Genomic DNA, 14837 nt, shown 5'->3' with positions numbered 1-14837 from the left:
ACCTGTAATCTCAAAACTCGGGGGAATTGACACAAGTCTGAGGCTGGCCTGGACCACATAGTAAGTTCCAGACCAATATGGGCTGCACAGTGTGACCCTACCTAAAAAGAGGAGATAGGGAAAGGAAGGAGAGGAAGAAAGGAGGGAGAGGAAGGGAAAAGTAGAGAAGGAGAAAAGGAGCAAAGGAAGGAGGGAAATGTGGCGGACTGGATCAGTGTCCCCCAAACCGACCCGTGAACCAAAAGGATCCTTAATTTCACATTCATAAAGCCCTTACCAAACGTCCCCACTTCAATCCATTAAAAACTGCTCTTGGCACCCATCGGTGGTGGCGCACGCCTTTAATCCCAGCACTAGGTAGGCGGAGACAGGTGAACCTCTGTGAGTTCGAGGCCAGCCTGGTCTACAGAGCGAGTTCCAGGACAGCCACGGCTGTTACACAGAGAGACCCTGTATTAAAAACAAAAACAAAAAACAAAACAAGCCTGCTCTCGGGTGGGGGACGGAGAGATGCCAGTAAGAGCACTGGCAACTCTTCCAGAGGACCCTGGTCATGGCAGCTCACAACTCTCTGTTACTCCAGTTCTGAGGTACCCTATGCCCTCACACAGACATACATGTAAGCAAAACACCAGTGCACATAAAATAAAAATAAAGCATTAAACAAACAAACAACTACTCTTGGGTCCAGCAAGGTGGTCAGCAGGCTCAGGTGCTGACACCTCCAAGCCTTACAATTTGAACTCAATCCCTGGAACCCATGTGGCTGGAGAGCTGACTCCTGTGAGTTGTCCTCTGACCCCCACACATGTACATGGTACCCATGACCACAGACACACACACTCACACACGGTTCTATGGGAACGTGACATACAGCTCTAGAAAGCAGCAGGTGTGCTCAGTGTCTTCCATGTGACTGACACCTTCATCAGGAAACTATGTCAGCGGCCAACGAGATGGTTCAGGGTTTAAGAACACTGCCCTTTTCTACAAACGGTCTGAGTTCAATCCCCAGCACCCACATGGCAGCTCACGACTGTCTATAACTCCAGTTCCAGGGGATCCAACACCCTCTTCTGACCTCACTGGGCACCAGGCATGTACACGGTACACATACACACACGCAGGTAAAACAGCCATACACATAAAATTATAAAATAACTTTTAAAAATTAAGAAACTGCTCCATCCTCTCCCAAGCCCTTCCCACCCCAGAAGGGTTTTGTAACTTCAACCCTTTTCTTGGCCAGAATTAGCATCCAGACCCAGGATAAGCCAGTCTGTAGTCTGAGACAGGAAGACGACTCCTAGCCTTGTTTGGACTTTGCCATGGCACTGTGACTGACATCATGTACATCCTTAACAGAATTACAATCAGTAAATCAATAACACAAAAAAGACATGATTCAGCAAATATGAAGGTAACGTGTAATGCTGGGATTCTAGATATACACTTCCATTCAGGGCTTCTGTGGCATTGGGACTGAGTTCATAGCTTCCTGGGTGCTAGGCAAGATCCCTACCAACCCGGCCACCCTCTCACCTCTAATTTCCTAGAATTCATTCCATGGGTAACTGTCCTTGTTTTTCACACAATAAGATCTCTCCTCACCCCAGAATATGATCTTTTTTTTTTTTTTTTTTTTTTTTTTTGGTTTTTCGAGACAGGGTTTCTCTGTAGCTTTGGTACCCGTTCCGGAACTAGCTCTTGTAGACCAGGCTGGCCTCGAACTCCCAGAGATCCGCCTGCCTCTGCCTCCCGAGTGCTGGGATTAAAGGCGTGCGCCACCACCGCCCGGCTTCAGAATGTGATCTTGATCTTCCTTTTGGTTCTGGATGTTGCCAGTTGAATGTTCCACAGATATGTCAATGTCGAGTCTACTCAAATTGAACCCCTTCCCTTTGCCTATGAGTCTGTAATCTGTAGACCACTGACCCCGTCAGTGTCAGCTCTCTCTCTGAGTAAGGCAGGATGCCACGGAAGAGCTTGAGTGCAGAATGAATCTCTGAAAGGATTAGCCTCACTACGTTGAGAGCTGCCAATGAGAAGCAACAGGAAAGAGAAGCAGAGGCCACGGAAGAAAGATGGCAGCCATCCTGGTTTTCCCAGGGCTGAGAATTTTCTCAGAGGACTTTTGGTGCCCAAAGCAGGAGCGAGCCCTTGAGGACATTCTCCTGCATCAGTTCCTCAGAGTGCTGGGATTACAGGTGGGTACCACCACACACAGCCTGCCAGGTTTGTTCGGAGTGTGTTAGTTTACACATGTGCTAGAGGGGGACAAATTGTGGCTCAGGAGACACAGCAGCCATGTCCTTCAGGGAAGGTGGATGGACCTGAGGCAGAGCAGGAGGAGCAGACCACAGCTAAGCTAAAAGTAGAGCTGATTGCTCCGTGGTGATGAGAAGGAAGACAGCGTTTGGGTACCAGAGAGGAGTGGGACCTCATGGAGACTGTCTTCCAGCTCTTCCAGAAGTACCGATGGACGTGATGGCTTGCAGGGCGATGGGGAAGGTTCTCTGGAGGTCTGTAAACAGAGATAAGATGTGGAGCCAGCACGTGAGTGAGGACAGAGGGAAGGCCATGGGAAGCGGCGGGTGACTGCTGACCGGCCACCTGGACCCCTGAGGTTTCAGAGGCCACAGATTTGGAATCGCCAGTCAGCACTTTCAGACTTTCGGTTCCCTGAATGCTTGTCTCCATTCTCTGTCCAAGTTCATCCTTCTCAGTTTTACTGTTGATTTTGCAGAAATATCTAGGGGATCCACGGTGGCCCATTCATGCTTGAAGTGCAAGGCTGGATTCATTCCAAGATATAATATCCAACTGAATGCCCCATCCCATGCCCAAGGGGAGAAGAAAAGACAGATGGGAAGGAACCTACCATGGGGAGCTTCATGGTCAAGTTTCAGGACACCCAAAATGAAGAGGCAATCTCAAATATCTTCCAGCACATCATGTTAGATTTCAACTGAAGCTGGGCAGTGAGGGTGCGTGCCTTTAATCCCAGCACTTGAGAGGCAGAGGCAGGGGGATCTCTGTGAGTTGGAGGCTAGCCTGGTCTACAGAATGAATTCCAGGACAACCAGGACTACACAGATAAGCCATATCTTGAAAAACAAACAAACAAAACTTCAACTGTAACAAAGCTGTTTCAAGCAAAGAGAAGAGTAACAGAATGTTACCAACAACCTCTGGTCCAGAAGGCAGAAAACAAATGTATAAAGCTCCAAAATATGGACCCAGCTCAGTCACACAGGGCAGCATGGAGGTATTTTATAAACACATCTGTGAATAACCACACCCTCCCAAGTGTGGTGGTCAACTTCAGTTGTCAACTTGCTACAAGCCAGAGTCTCAGTGAGGGATTGTCTATAGCAGGTTGGCCTGTGCACATGTCTTGAGGGGTTGTCCTGCCCACTGTGAGTGGCACCATAAGCAGGAGATCCTGGACTATTAGGAGTGAAGAAATCAAGCTGAACCCCAGCCAGCAAGAGAGAGAGAGCGGCACGCACGCGTCCATTTCTCTCCGCTCTCGACCGCATGTGCGCATCCATTTCTCTCCGCTCTCGACCACGGCTGTGTTTGTAACTAGCTGTTTGGTGTTCCTGCCTTGCCTTTGCCACAATAGTGATCTGTAACCTGGAATCCTGAGCCAGAATGAATGCCTTTCTTCCCTGAGTTGTTGCTGCTTTATTTTTGTTGTTGATTTGTTTAGGGTTATTTTATCACAGCCACAGGAATAAGCCAGGATGCCAAGCGTGTATGCTGCTTTGCAACAAAGGAACAGGGAGCCTCCATCCCAGCAGGGTGAGCAAGGGAAAGACTGGCACGGTCTCAGACACAAGTACCATGAATTTTAGCTGTTTCCATCCCCAGTTTCCCTCTCATCCCCTTTCCTCTCCCGTCTCCCCCTTACTTCCTGTCGTGTGGTGTGTGTGTGTGTGTGTGTGCGCGCGCCACCGTGTTTGACTAAGGTCGTTTGCACAAGCAGAGGCGAGAGGATTTTTACTGGGGCATGAGAAGCTTATCAGTGGCACACTGAAGAAGTGGTAGTTACATTTCCAAAGATGTATTCATTTTATTTCTGTGCATGCACATGTTAGCAGGTGCCCGTGAAGGCCAAAGGGGGCTGCTGAGTCCTCTGGAGCTGGAGTTCCCGGTGTTTATGAGTCATTCATGGAGGGTGCTGGCCTCTGAACTCCGTCTCAAAGGGCTTCTCAGGAAGTGCTCTTAACCACTGCATCTTCACAGAACCCCTGGTCTTGAACTCAGAGATCCACTTGCCTCTGCCTTCCTAGTGCTGGGATTAAAGGTGTGCGCCACCACTTCCTGACGCTGATATGTTCTTTCTAATTATCCTTTTTAGCTACTGGTGGGGATGGTGAAGCTAGACCCTCAGGGATGCTAAACAAGTACTCTGTCACTGAGCTACATCCCAACCCTACTTTTTTGTTTAGTTTTGAATGCTTGGCCTAGTTTACACTCTTTTCACTTAAATTAACCTGCTTCTCTGCACACGCCTTTAATCCCAGGACTCGGGAGGCAGAGGCAGGCGGATCTCTGTGAGTTCGAGTCCAGCCTGGTCTACAAGAGCTAGTTCCAGGACAGGAACCAAAAGCTATGGAGAAACCCTGTCTCGAAAATCCAAAAAGGAAAAAAAAAAAAAAAAAAACCTGCTTCTCTTTATCTACCTTTTGCCGCAGGGTGTTTTACTTTTCTTTCTCTCTGTGTATCTTGTTTTCACTGCTTCTGACTGGCCTGACTTCTTGCCCCAGGCACCAACCCTACTTTTAATTGTTGATTTTACCTTTATATTTATCACTTTCTCAAACGCTTTGTTTAAACAGTGATTTATAATTTACCAAAAAGACAAAGGACAACATTTTTAACAGGGGGGAGGGGAGACGACAAGGGGGACCCTGCAGGTGTCCAGGGAGGGGAGCAAACTGTGAAGAAGTGAGAATGAAAATCAGACTGGGGGAGTCTGATGCCAGGTGCTTCGTTGCCAACAGAGTTAAAACACAATACAGTTCGGGGGTGGGGTGGAGTTTCCTGGTTAATACAATCCCCAGTCCACAAAAAGCATAATTACACGGAAACTCAAGTCAACATACATGTCATTTCTTCCAAGAAGATGCGTTCTGGATTTAAGCTAGCTCAAGGGCCTAAGGAAGGATCTGGCCTGGTCTCGGTCACACAGATAGCATGGAGGTCATCTGGGCTGTTAGCCACCTCCTCCGGTCCTGGTTGTGAGAGCTGGGCGAGCGTCTGGCTGTAAGGTCATTTAGATTATTAGCCACCTCTGGTGCTGGTTATAGGAGCTTGCTATGACCTGGCCCAACAGATAACACAGATCACCAGGCTGTTAATCACCTCCAGTTCCCAGTCTTCTGAATGAAGAACAGGTATTCTCCTTTGAGGGAAAAAAATCATGACTAACATTTATGGTTTCCCTGAATATCTGTGGGTGCAAGAACCTTTGGGCTCCCAAAGGAGGGAAACCAGAATGCGAGTTTGGTGTCTGCTGACAAGAGCCAACAAAAGACAGATAAAAAAGCCAAAGACTTTTTAACTTGCACAGTTTCTGTCCTATTTGTTTGGAGAGTCTCTACGGAGAAGCTATGGATAGCTGGACAGACGGTTCAGCAGGTAAACACACTTAGCACCAAGCCTGATGACTGGAATTTGATTCCTAGCACCTACACCGTAGGAGAGGACAACTCCTGCACAGTGTCCTCTGACCTCCACACCAGAGCGCATGCTCACTCTCAACATGCAGAGAGAGAGAGAGAGAGAGAGAGAGAGAGAGAGAGAGAGAGAGAGAGAGAGAGAAGCTAGATGTGGTGGCACACGCCTTTAAACCCAGCACTCAGGAAGCAGAGGCAGGTGGATCTCTATGAGTTCCATGACTGGTCTACATAGTGAGACCCTTTCTCAAAAAAAAAAAAAAAAGGCAAGAAGAGACCCAAATTGACTCTCTCCATGAGGGCAGGTTCACAGGGCTGTCAACCAGACGGTGAGAGAGAGAGGGAGCTGCCCTCAGGAACTAGAATAGTTTATGACCTGATAGTGGACTCTCCACCTCCAGACTGTAGGACATGAGCGTCGCTGTGTAGCCACGACGACACACTCAGCTATGGTGATATGCTTAGGGACAGGTAAAATATGGGAGGAAGAGAATCATCACTCTTCAAAATTCTGGGTTGGGGCTGGAGAAATGGCTCAGCAGTCGGGACTCTTGGCTGTCTGTGAGCTGTCTCCAGCACCCATATGGTGGCTCACAATCACCTTCAACTATGATTCTAGGTCACCTAAAGTCTTCTGTCCTCCGAGGGCAGTACACACACATGGTGCACAGACGTAAATCTTGGCAGAAACACTCATTTACATAAAGTGAAAAGCAATAGATCGTGTTCTTTGTGCACAGCCTCCTTTGCTGGATGTGTAGCTCCCACACTCATCAAAGGAGTCTCTCTTCACAGCAAACGGAGACAGCACGGGAAACCACAACAACTGGACACACGCAGAGATCAACAAATTGTGGAGAGTCCGATACATCCAAACCACAGGTTCCTGCATCTGTATCTCAGGGAGCATCTCAGAAGCGGGGGCAGAAAGATCCTAAGAACCAGAAAACCCTGACGTCTGCAGTGAATCACTCTCCTCTTGAAATGCTGCATGAGCAAGACTGGGACAACAGCAGTATCCAGGGACCAGTCAGTGTGGAAGAAGGGGATTTTGCAAGGTGCTATCCCTAGATAAAGAACTACAGGCCGCTATTGACTACTGGGAGGAGAATTTGTCTCTCCCAGGGATGAGCCCTGCCATTGGTGTTCAACACAGAGTGCCCAGCCTTAAAACCAGTCACACAAGTAACAAGAGTGAACCCAGAGGATTGTGTGTGTGTGTGTATGTGTGTGTAGGCGTATGGGTGTATGTATATGCATACACATATACACATACATGTGCACATGCATGTAACCCAACAGATAAAGGAAGGTCATTATAAAGATTTCTCTGGTGCCTTCCAGGTTAGTGAAGGTCTCACTGACTTAGTGTTTATCTCTCCCGGCATAAGGATGGGAAGGGATGGCTGTGTGAAATTAGACATAAACACGGGAAAGGACAGGCTCAAAGGCTGTGGTCCAACGGCTAGCTGTAAACAGAAAGCCCAAGAATCTAGTAGTTGCTCAGTCCCATGAGGCTGGGTGTCTGCGCTGGTCTTCAGTAGATGCTGGAATCCCGAAAAAATCAGCTCCAGTGCCAGTGAAGAAAGAGATGCGCTAGCAAGGTGAGGGCAAGCAGGCTAAGAGAGCAAACGCTTCCTTCTTCCCTGTCCTTGTGAAGGCTGCCAGCGGAAGGAGGGACCTAATTAAAGGTGTGTGTCTTCCCTCCTCATGCCTGAGATCAGAGAATACAGTTTCCGTGTAATTATGTCGGGTGTAAAGCTAGCCGGGTGGCGAGACATAGCCCCGCCGTTATTACTACAGAATGGCACCCGACATGGTAGCAGCAATTTCTTGGGTCTGCTCTGCTTGCTAGAGGCAAGCAAGCGCTCTCATCGACGAGAGGCTTCCTGACCCAGCTTTAGCTGCAAAGCTTGCAGCTCTTTTAAGAGGTCCTGCCACGAAACACTTAAATGGTATTGATAAAAGCTGAACGCATGCTTGTTTGTTTTCAGCCGTAGCATGAAAAAAGTTGTGTTGTTTTAAAATGCGGGCTTTCTGGGCTGTCCTGCCAGGGCAAACTGACTGCTAGTTCATTCCAGACATAGTGAAGTTGACATCAAGATCAGCCATCCTCAGAGCCGGGTGAAGTGATACACTGTTTTAGGCAATTGAGGAGGACAGAAAGCTTTCCTTGAATCTACTCATCAATTTTTTTTTTTTTTTTTTTTTTTTTTGGTTTTTCGAGACAGGGTTTGGTGCCTTTCCAGAACTAGCTCTCGTAGACCAGGGCCTTGAACTCACAGAGATCCGCCTGCCTCTGCCTCCCGAGTGCTGGGATTAAAGGCGTGCGCCACCACCGCCCGGCTCATCAATCGTTTTTTAACTCAAAACCTTCACTGTGCCAGGGTCACAGCTGGGTGGCGTGTTCCACCTTCAGTAGTAATGGGACGTAATGGTCTCTTAGAGGACTCTCCTGTCTTTCTTCTAACCCATTTCTCAAGCCCAGGAAAGAGGGACAGAGAGCAGATGATGCTAGCTTCACCATAAGGCGGCCAGGGCTGGAAGGGAAGAGCCAGTACCTGGCTCCAGTGGCAGGAGACACTTCCCTTCAACTAGCTCAGGTGCCAAGCCTTTGAACTAATATCAGACACCTGAGTAAGGTCCTGCTTTATGGTACTTTATTTATTTTGGACAGGGTCTTGCTCTGTAGCTCAAGCATAGACAAATCCAAGGGCCAGGACCTTGGTTCCTTTCTGGCTGCCGGCCCTTCCTCCCATCATGGCGGCTGAGCTCCAAGATCTTCAGAGATGGAAACTTTGTTGCCTTTTATGCTTTGTCCTGAGAAGTAACAAAATGTCTTTCTGTTGTTACCACAAGCTTGCCTGACTTCAAGACTTCCTTCCACTAGATGAATGTCACAGTCACATCATAAAGAGACCATCCCTGGCAGGAAGCATTGAGGTAGCTGCTATGTCCTACAACAGAATGAAGAAGGGTCTCGGTCTTTCTGATGCTGGAACCCTTTAACACAGTTCTTCATGTTGTGGTGACCCCAACCATAAAATTATCTTTGTTACTCTTTTATAACTGCAATTTTGTAGGAATCCTAATGTAAATACAGGATATCTGATACGTGACCCCAGTGAAAGAGCCATTCAACCCCAAAAAAGAGACCCACAGGTTGAGAACCATTTTAGAATAAGATGAATGTAGCTGGGTAGTGGCGCATGCCCTTAATCTCAGCACTCAGGAGACTGAGGCAGGTGGATCTCTGTGAGTTCAAAGCTAGCCTGGTCTACACAGCGAGTTCCATGACACCCAAAGCTGCACAGAGAAACCCTATCGAAAGAAAGAAAGAGAGAGAGAGAGAGAGAGAGAGAGAGAGAGAGAGAGAGAGAGAGAGAGAAGAAAAAGAGGAGGAGGAGGAAAAAGAAGAAAAAAAGAGGAGGCGGAGGCGACACCATCATGGTCCTACAGAGTGGTGACGTGCTGCCACCTTCTGGGCACCAAGGATATTGCCACCTATTTCAACTGCCTTTCCTGTCTCTGGAACCATGCACCCCCTCCTATCCTAGCCACTCCCAGTTTATATGACTTCCTGAGGGTTGGTCCGTCTGCCTGTCTGCCTGTCTGCTAACCATCCTGGCCCCTGTACTGATTTCCATTTGAAGAGAACACTGAGGAGCCGACAGAAATTGTTTTGAGTGTGTCTGTCCACAGGGCTCAGACTGTCCCCTCCTGAATCTCCAGCCAGGATTGGCTTCCTCCACTGTGCTCTGCTGGGATCCCTCAGGGCATTCTGTGGCTCCTGGCAGCCGGTCTTACCCACACTGCACCACTCTTCCCGCCCAAAATAGCTTCTTCTCTCTGTGCAGTCTCAGCTAGTCCCTGGGTTTCCTCCCTTCCTCTCTGGCTGCAGCCTCTCCTCAGACATTTCTCCAGTCTTCCTTTTCCCAGGTCCAGCACTGAGCTCACTATCTTCACGGGCCTCAAGAGATCATCACTCCCTCAATCCCTACGTGTGCCGGAGAAGACACCAGCCCAGTCTTGTCTGACTTCCAGCTCTATGGTGTCTCCAGACTGTTCCTGGGGTCATGGCCTCTCTTGTTCGGAACCATTGTCTCCCACTCTGCTGCTGTCCCACCCATTCACTCCCCAAGCCAGACTAGCGGAAGGAGCCCTGAATTTTCCCTTTCCTCAGTGGGGTCGTGGAGTCATTTCTGTGGGCTCTGCGTGCTGGTTAGTTTTTATGTCACCTTGACGCAAGCTAGGGTTCCTGCCCTGACTTCCTTGGATGATGAACTGTGGTGTAGAAGAGCAAGCAAAGTCTGTCTTCCCCGAGTTGCTTTCGGTTGTGGTGGCTTGCCGTGGCAGTAAAGGCTCTCTGACACTACCATTTGTTCATGAGAGCACCAGTGTTTGGGCACGCTCTGCTGCTGTTCTTTGAGACAGTCTCACCATATTTCCATGGTGCTTGCAGGTGTGTGCCGCTGCAGACAGTGGGGAAAGCCCAGCATCTCCATCCATCAGACAGGGTACCCTAGGCATGGAAACACTGGGAACCAGTGAGACCACTCAGCCACTGTCTTAGTGAGGGCTTCTACTGCTGTGAAGAGACACCATGACCATGGCAACTCTTATAAAGGAAAACATTTAACTGGGGCTTGCTGTGGAACAATCTTTTTGTATACTATGACTATGTATTACTCTCATTTGCTAATAAAACTAATTGGCTGATAGCTGGGCAGGAAGAGATTGAGCAAGAGAGCCAGACTAGGAGAATTCTGGGAAGAGGAAGGGTGGAGTCAGAGAGTCGCTGACAAACAGAGAAGCAAGATGAGAATGCCATACTGAGAAAAGGTACTAAGCCACATGGCTAGACATAGACAAGAATTATGGCTTAACGTAAGAGTAAGAGTTAGCCAATAGTAAGCCTGAGCTGTCAGCCAAGCATTTATAATTCATATTTGTGAAGGTTTTTTGGCCCAGTAAGCTTCTCCACTGATGCAATAATCCAAACCAGACAAAATCAGACCAAATTAGAAGAAACCCAGGTTAAATGGATTCAGCGCTCCTGGGCAGCCCCCTGGGAAAACATGGAGAAGGAAAAGGGGGAGACCACGTGTTCGTTCTCTGAGGGGGGCAGTTTAAATACCCTATAGGAATGGTCTTGACCCTCTCTGGGAAGGGGGGTCACCATTTGGCAGGCTTTCTTGGAGGTGGAGTCTGAACTGTGGCAACTTCCAGAGAAGGTGGCTTGAAATGGAACTTTCCACCCAACATTCCAAAATGGATGCCAGGGGCTTGGGGGAAGCCCCCAACCCAACATTCCAGACTCTTTGGATAAAAGGGGCATCAGCTCAAGTCTGGCCACTTCCTGCAGGCATGGGGTGATGTGGGAGAAGGGAGAGCTGGGAGTTGCTGGACTCACACTCAGCGAGAGGTGTGCCTAGAACAGCATCCCATTTACTATCATCCTGGAGACCTCAGGCAGCTGTTCCTTGAGGGAGACGAGAAGGCAGGTGGCTAGGAGAAAAATATATTGTTATTATTGGCCCTATGAATGGGGCTAGCCATGGGAAGTCATTAACTGCCAGAAAGAATGGGACAGAGAAGGGCCCTGGTTGTACAGGAGAGGCACAGGGGAATAAGTGAGACAAGAGAGCAGATATGCCCTTTAAAACCAGATTTTAGTTGGTAGGTGTCCTTTTGAGCCAGGAGAACGGTGAAGTTCCAGGAGCTGGTGCAGGTGTTAGCGTTGTCTGGAGGGCCCTTTGTAAGTTGGTCTTGGCCCAGACAGCAGGAGTGACCTGCAAAATATGCTTGAAAATGGGTGGGGTTAAAATGAGCTCTGGAGACTGTTAGTTTTTACCAGACCTGATTTTTGATACAACAGCAGAACTTTTTCCAGGGTCCTGCAGGTGTCTGTAAGACAGCTGGAACAGGAACATCTTAGAAGACATTAAAGGGAATTGGGAGCTCTGGATCTCTGAAGGTATACCTGAAACCTGTTAGTCCTGGACTGTGAAGCCTTTGAAAGAGGCAACCTGCCTGTATTTTTAGCAGGAAACTTAACAAATGAAGTAATGATCTACCAGTGCCTTAAGTCAACCAATGCCATTAGACAGATCTGGGAGAAATAAATGAGCAGAAATGAGACAGATTTTTTAGCTACGCAGGAAATCCCAAGTCTCTCCTTAGTCTTTGAAGAACACAAGCCTTAGAATCAATACTTGCCGTTAGCTTCTGAGTCCAGGAGGCCTGAAGATTTTCCTGTGTGGGGAAGATTTAGTCTACCTGTCTTGGCAGGATGAGAAGATTGATCTCTGGTGTAGCATCCAGAAGCTGAAAAGGTGGAAGGCCACTTTTTGCTGTGTGGATGCCTTTGCCAAACCCAAAGGCAAGGCTCCAGGCAGAAAGTCTTCTGTAACCATACATCTTCTTGGAGGAGCTAAAGGATGCTGCAGGAGCTGGCATGTCTCTGTGTTAGAAACCCTTTTGTTAAATGCCATACTCTCAGATCTTTTTTTTATTAATTTATTTATTTATTAAAGATTTCTGTCCATACTCTCAGATCTTTAAAGGCACTTGATAACTGGGTACCATTACCTGTAAGTTATATTTAAATTAAACATATAAGTTAAATTTAGACATGTATTTTACCCAGTTAGTTACAGTTTACCAATGTTAGTAAATGTAAGATTAAAGGAAATATTTTAGTAAGTTAAGGAATTTTGGAGGTGGAATGTCTCCTTGGTAGATCCAGCATACATGGTTACTCTCACCAAAGATGGAGCTGAGGTCAAAATGGTGTCTACCCACGTGTTTGTATTTTTTTAGAGCTGTTGTAATTTGGAATTATAAGTTTTACAGATCTTAAAACACGCACACATATACACAGAGAAATAAGACAGGCATATTATGGAAACAAACACACATACACACATAGACATAAAAGCATAGCATGGCCACATTATTTTAACAGACAAATAAAACTTTTTTTAGGAACCTGTGTTAGCTGACCAACTTAAAGATCCAGGCGGCAGAAGCCAGGGAAGCACACAGGTGGTCCCATTAAGGACTGGATTAGCAGATGCTGCAAAAAGGAACAGAAACATAAGGGTGAACACCTATACAGTTTTAGAGTGGAAGGGCGGGGGGGGGGGAGAACAGATCCAGTGTGAGACAAACAGCAAACAGCTAGAGAAGAGGGGAGGGGAGCGGGGAAGGGTAGCAGGAGTGGGAGTGGGAGCACAGCATCCAGAAACCATGGGCATATAGAGCCTTGTTTGTTTTACGTTGGGTGTTAGTCCCAATTTAAAAGGATTTTTGAGGGAAGGCAGCCCAACGGCATTTGGAGATCAGGCTTCAAATTGCAAGTGTCCATATTTACAAGTCTATGCCAAGTCTCAGGGCTCAATACCTACCACAATGCACCCACTGTGGTAAGACTCTTGAGTCAAAAAACAGAGGGGTGTGAGAATTGTGTGGGCAGCTGTGTCCACCCCACAAAATCCCACCTCAGTGAGGACTGCCTCACTGCTTAGTGAGGTTGGGAATCTGGCACGGACTGTGATTTCAGCAGACTAACCAACAAATGCACCTTGTCTCATTAAAGTCAGTTGTAGGGAGGGGGCAACTGGAGAAATGGCTGAGCAGTTAAGAGCACTCAGCTGCTCTTTCCACAAGTCCTGAATGCAATCACTAGGTGGCTCACAACCATCTCTAGTGATGCCCTCTGATGCCCTCTTCTGGCATAAAGATGTACATGCAGATAGAGCAGTCATATATTAAATAAATAAATCTTTAACAAAACAAAATAAGCCGGGTGGTGGTGACACATGCTTTTAATCCCAGCATCGGGTGGCAGAGGCAGGCGGATCTCTGGGAGCTCGAGGCCAGCCTGGTCTACAAGAGCTAGTTCCAGGACAGGCTCCAAAGCTACAGAGAAACTATGTCTCAAAAAAAAAATAATAAACAAAAACAAACAAATAAAAAATCATCTAGCACAGACTTGGCCTCAAGAACTCCTGAGTGAAGGGGAGCCCAGGAATCACAGGTGACCTCACCCTTGTCTGAACTGCAGACACAAGCGAAACTTAGAGCCACTTCGTATAGCATCTGTGTAACCCCAGGGGACCCGAGGACCTCTTCTGGGTACTGCACTCACTCACACAGACACACAAAGAAATAAAAATAAAAAACTTTAAAACACTCACCACCCAACTGGGCAGTGGTGGTGCACACCTTTAATCCCAGCACTCAGGAGGCAGAGGCAAGCAGATCTCTGAGTTTGAGGCCAGCCTGGTCTACAGAGCGAGTTCCAGTCAGGTCTACACAGAGAAACCCTGTATCAAAAAACCAAAACCAAACCAAACCGACCAAATAAATGGAAAAACAAGCAAAAATAAACCTCCTCTTGGTTCTACTTGAGTGTTGGAATTCCTGGACGCTTTAGACAACAGCATGTTTCTTGTGGTACATGTGGGGAGAACTTTCCATCGCTTCAGTGACAGAAGCTGGAGAATTTCTCGCAATAGTTAGCATGCTTGACACTGTGAAAGCAAGTTGGCCTGCATGCCTTTCTCCCCTCTTTTTGATTACTTTGGCGGGGGGGGGGGGGGCGTGTAAAGGGGGAGATAGTATTTTACTATGTAGCCATGGCAGCCTCTAGACCAGGCCAGCCTCAAACTCAGAGCTGCACTGCCCCTGCCTGCTGTGTACTGGGGATAAGGTGTGTGCCACCACACCTAGCTTAATGACATCTTGTTCGTTTGTTTTCAAAAGAATACGTTGCACTTGGAGATCACGGGACAACTTGTAGAAGTTGGCTCTCTCTCTCCATCACGTGAGTCCCCTGGGATTGAACTCAGTCAGGTCTTGGTGGCAAATGCCTTCACCAACTGAGCCATCACTACCAACCTGTGCTTTTCTTATACACGTAAACCAGGCAGTTTTATGACACACTACATGGACTCCCCACAGACCTCTTCATGCTCAGAATCTCACAATCACCCAGGGAGGTAGTCGCTTCTGGCTGTAGATGGTCCTGCTTCCTCCGGGACATCTTGTGAGGTGGCTCTGCCACTTCCATCCCTCCCAGGACAACCAGAATTCTTGGGGTGGGGTCATCGAGGGAGGAGAGAGACAGCAATTCTATGGAAAAGG

Source organism: Chionomys nivalis, chromosome 4 (genome assembly GCF_950005125.1).
Source record: "Chionomys nivalis chromosome 4, mChiNiv1.1, whole genome shotgun sequence".
Lineage (NCBI taxonomy): Eukaryota > Metazoa > Chordata > Mammalia > Rodentia > Cricetidae > Chionomys > Chionomys nivalis.
The sequence above is the reverse complement of the archived record's forward strand: the minus strand, read 5'-3'. Positions refer to the sequence as shown.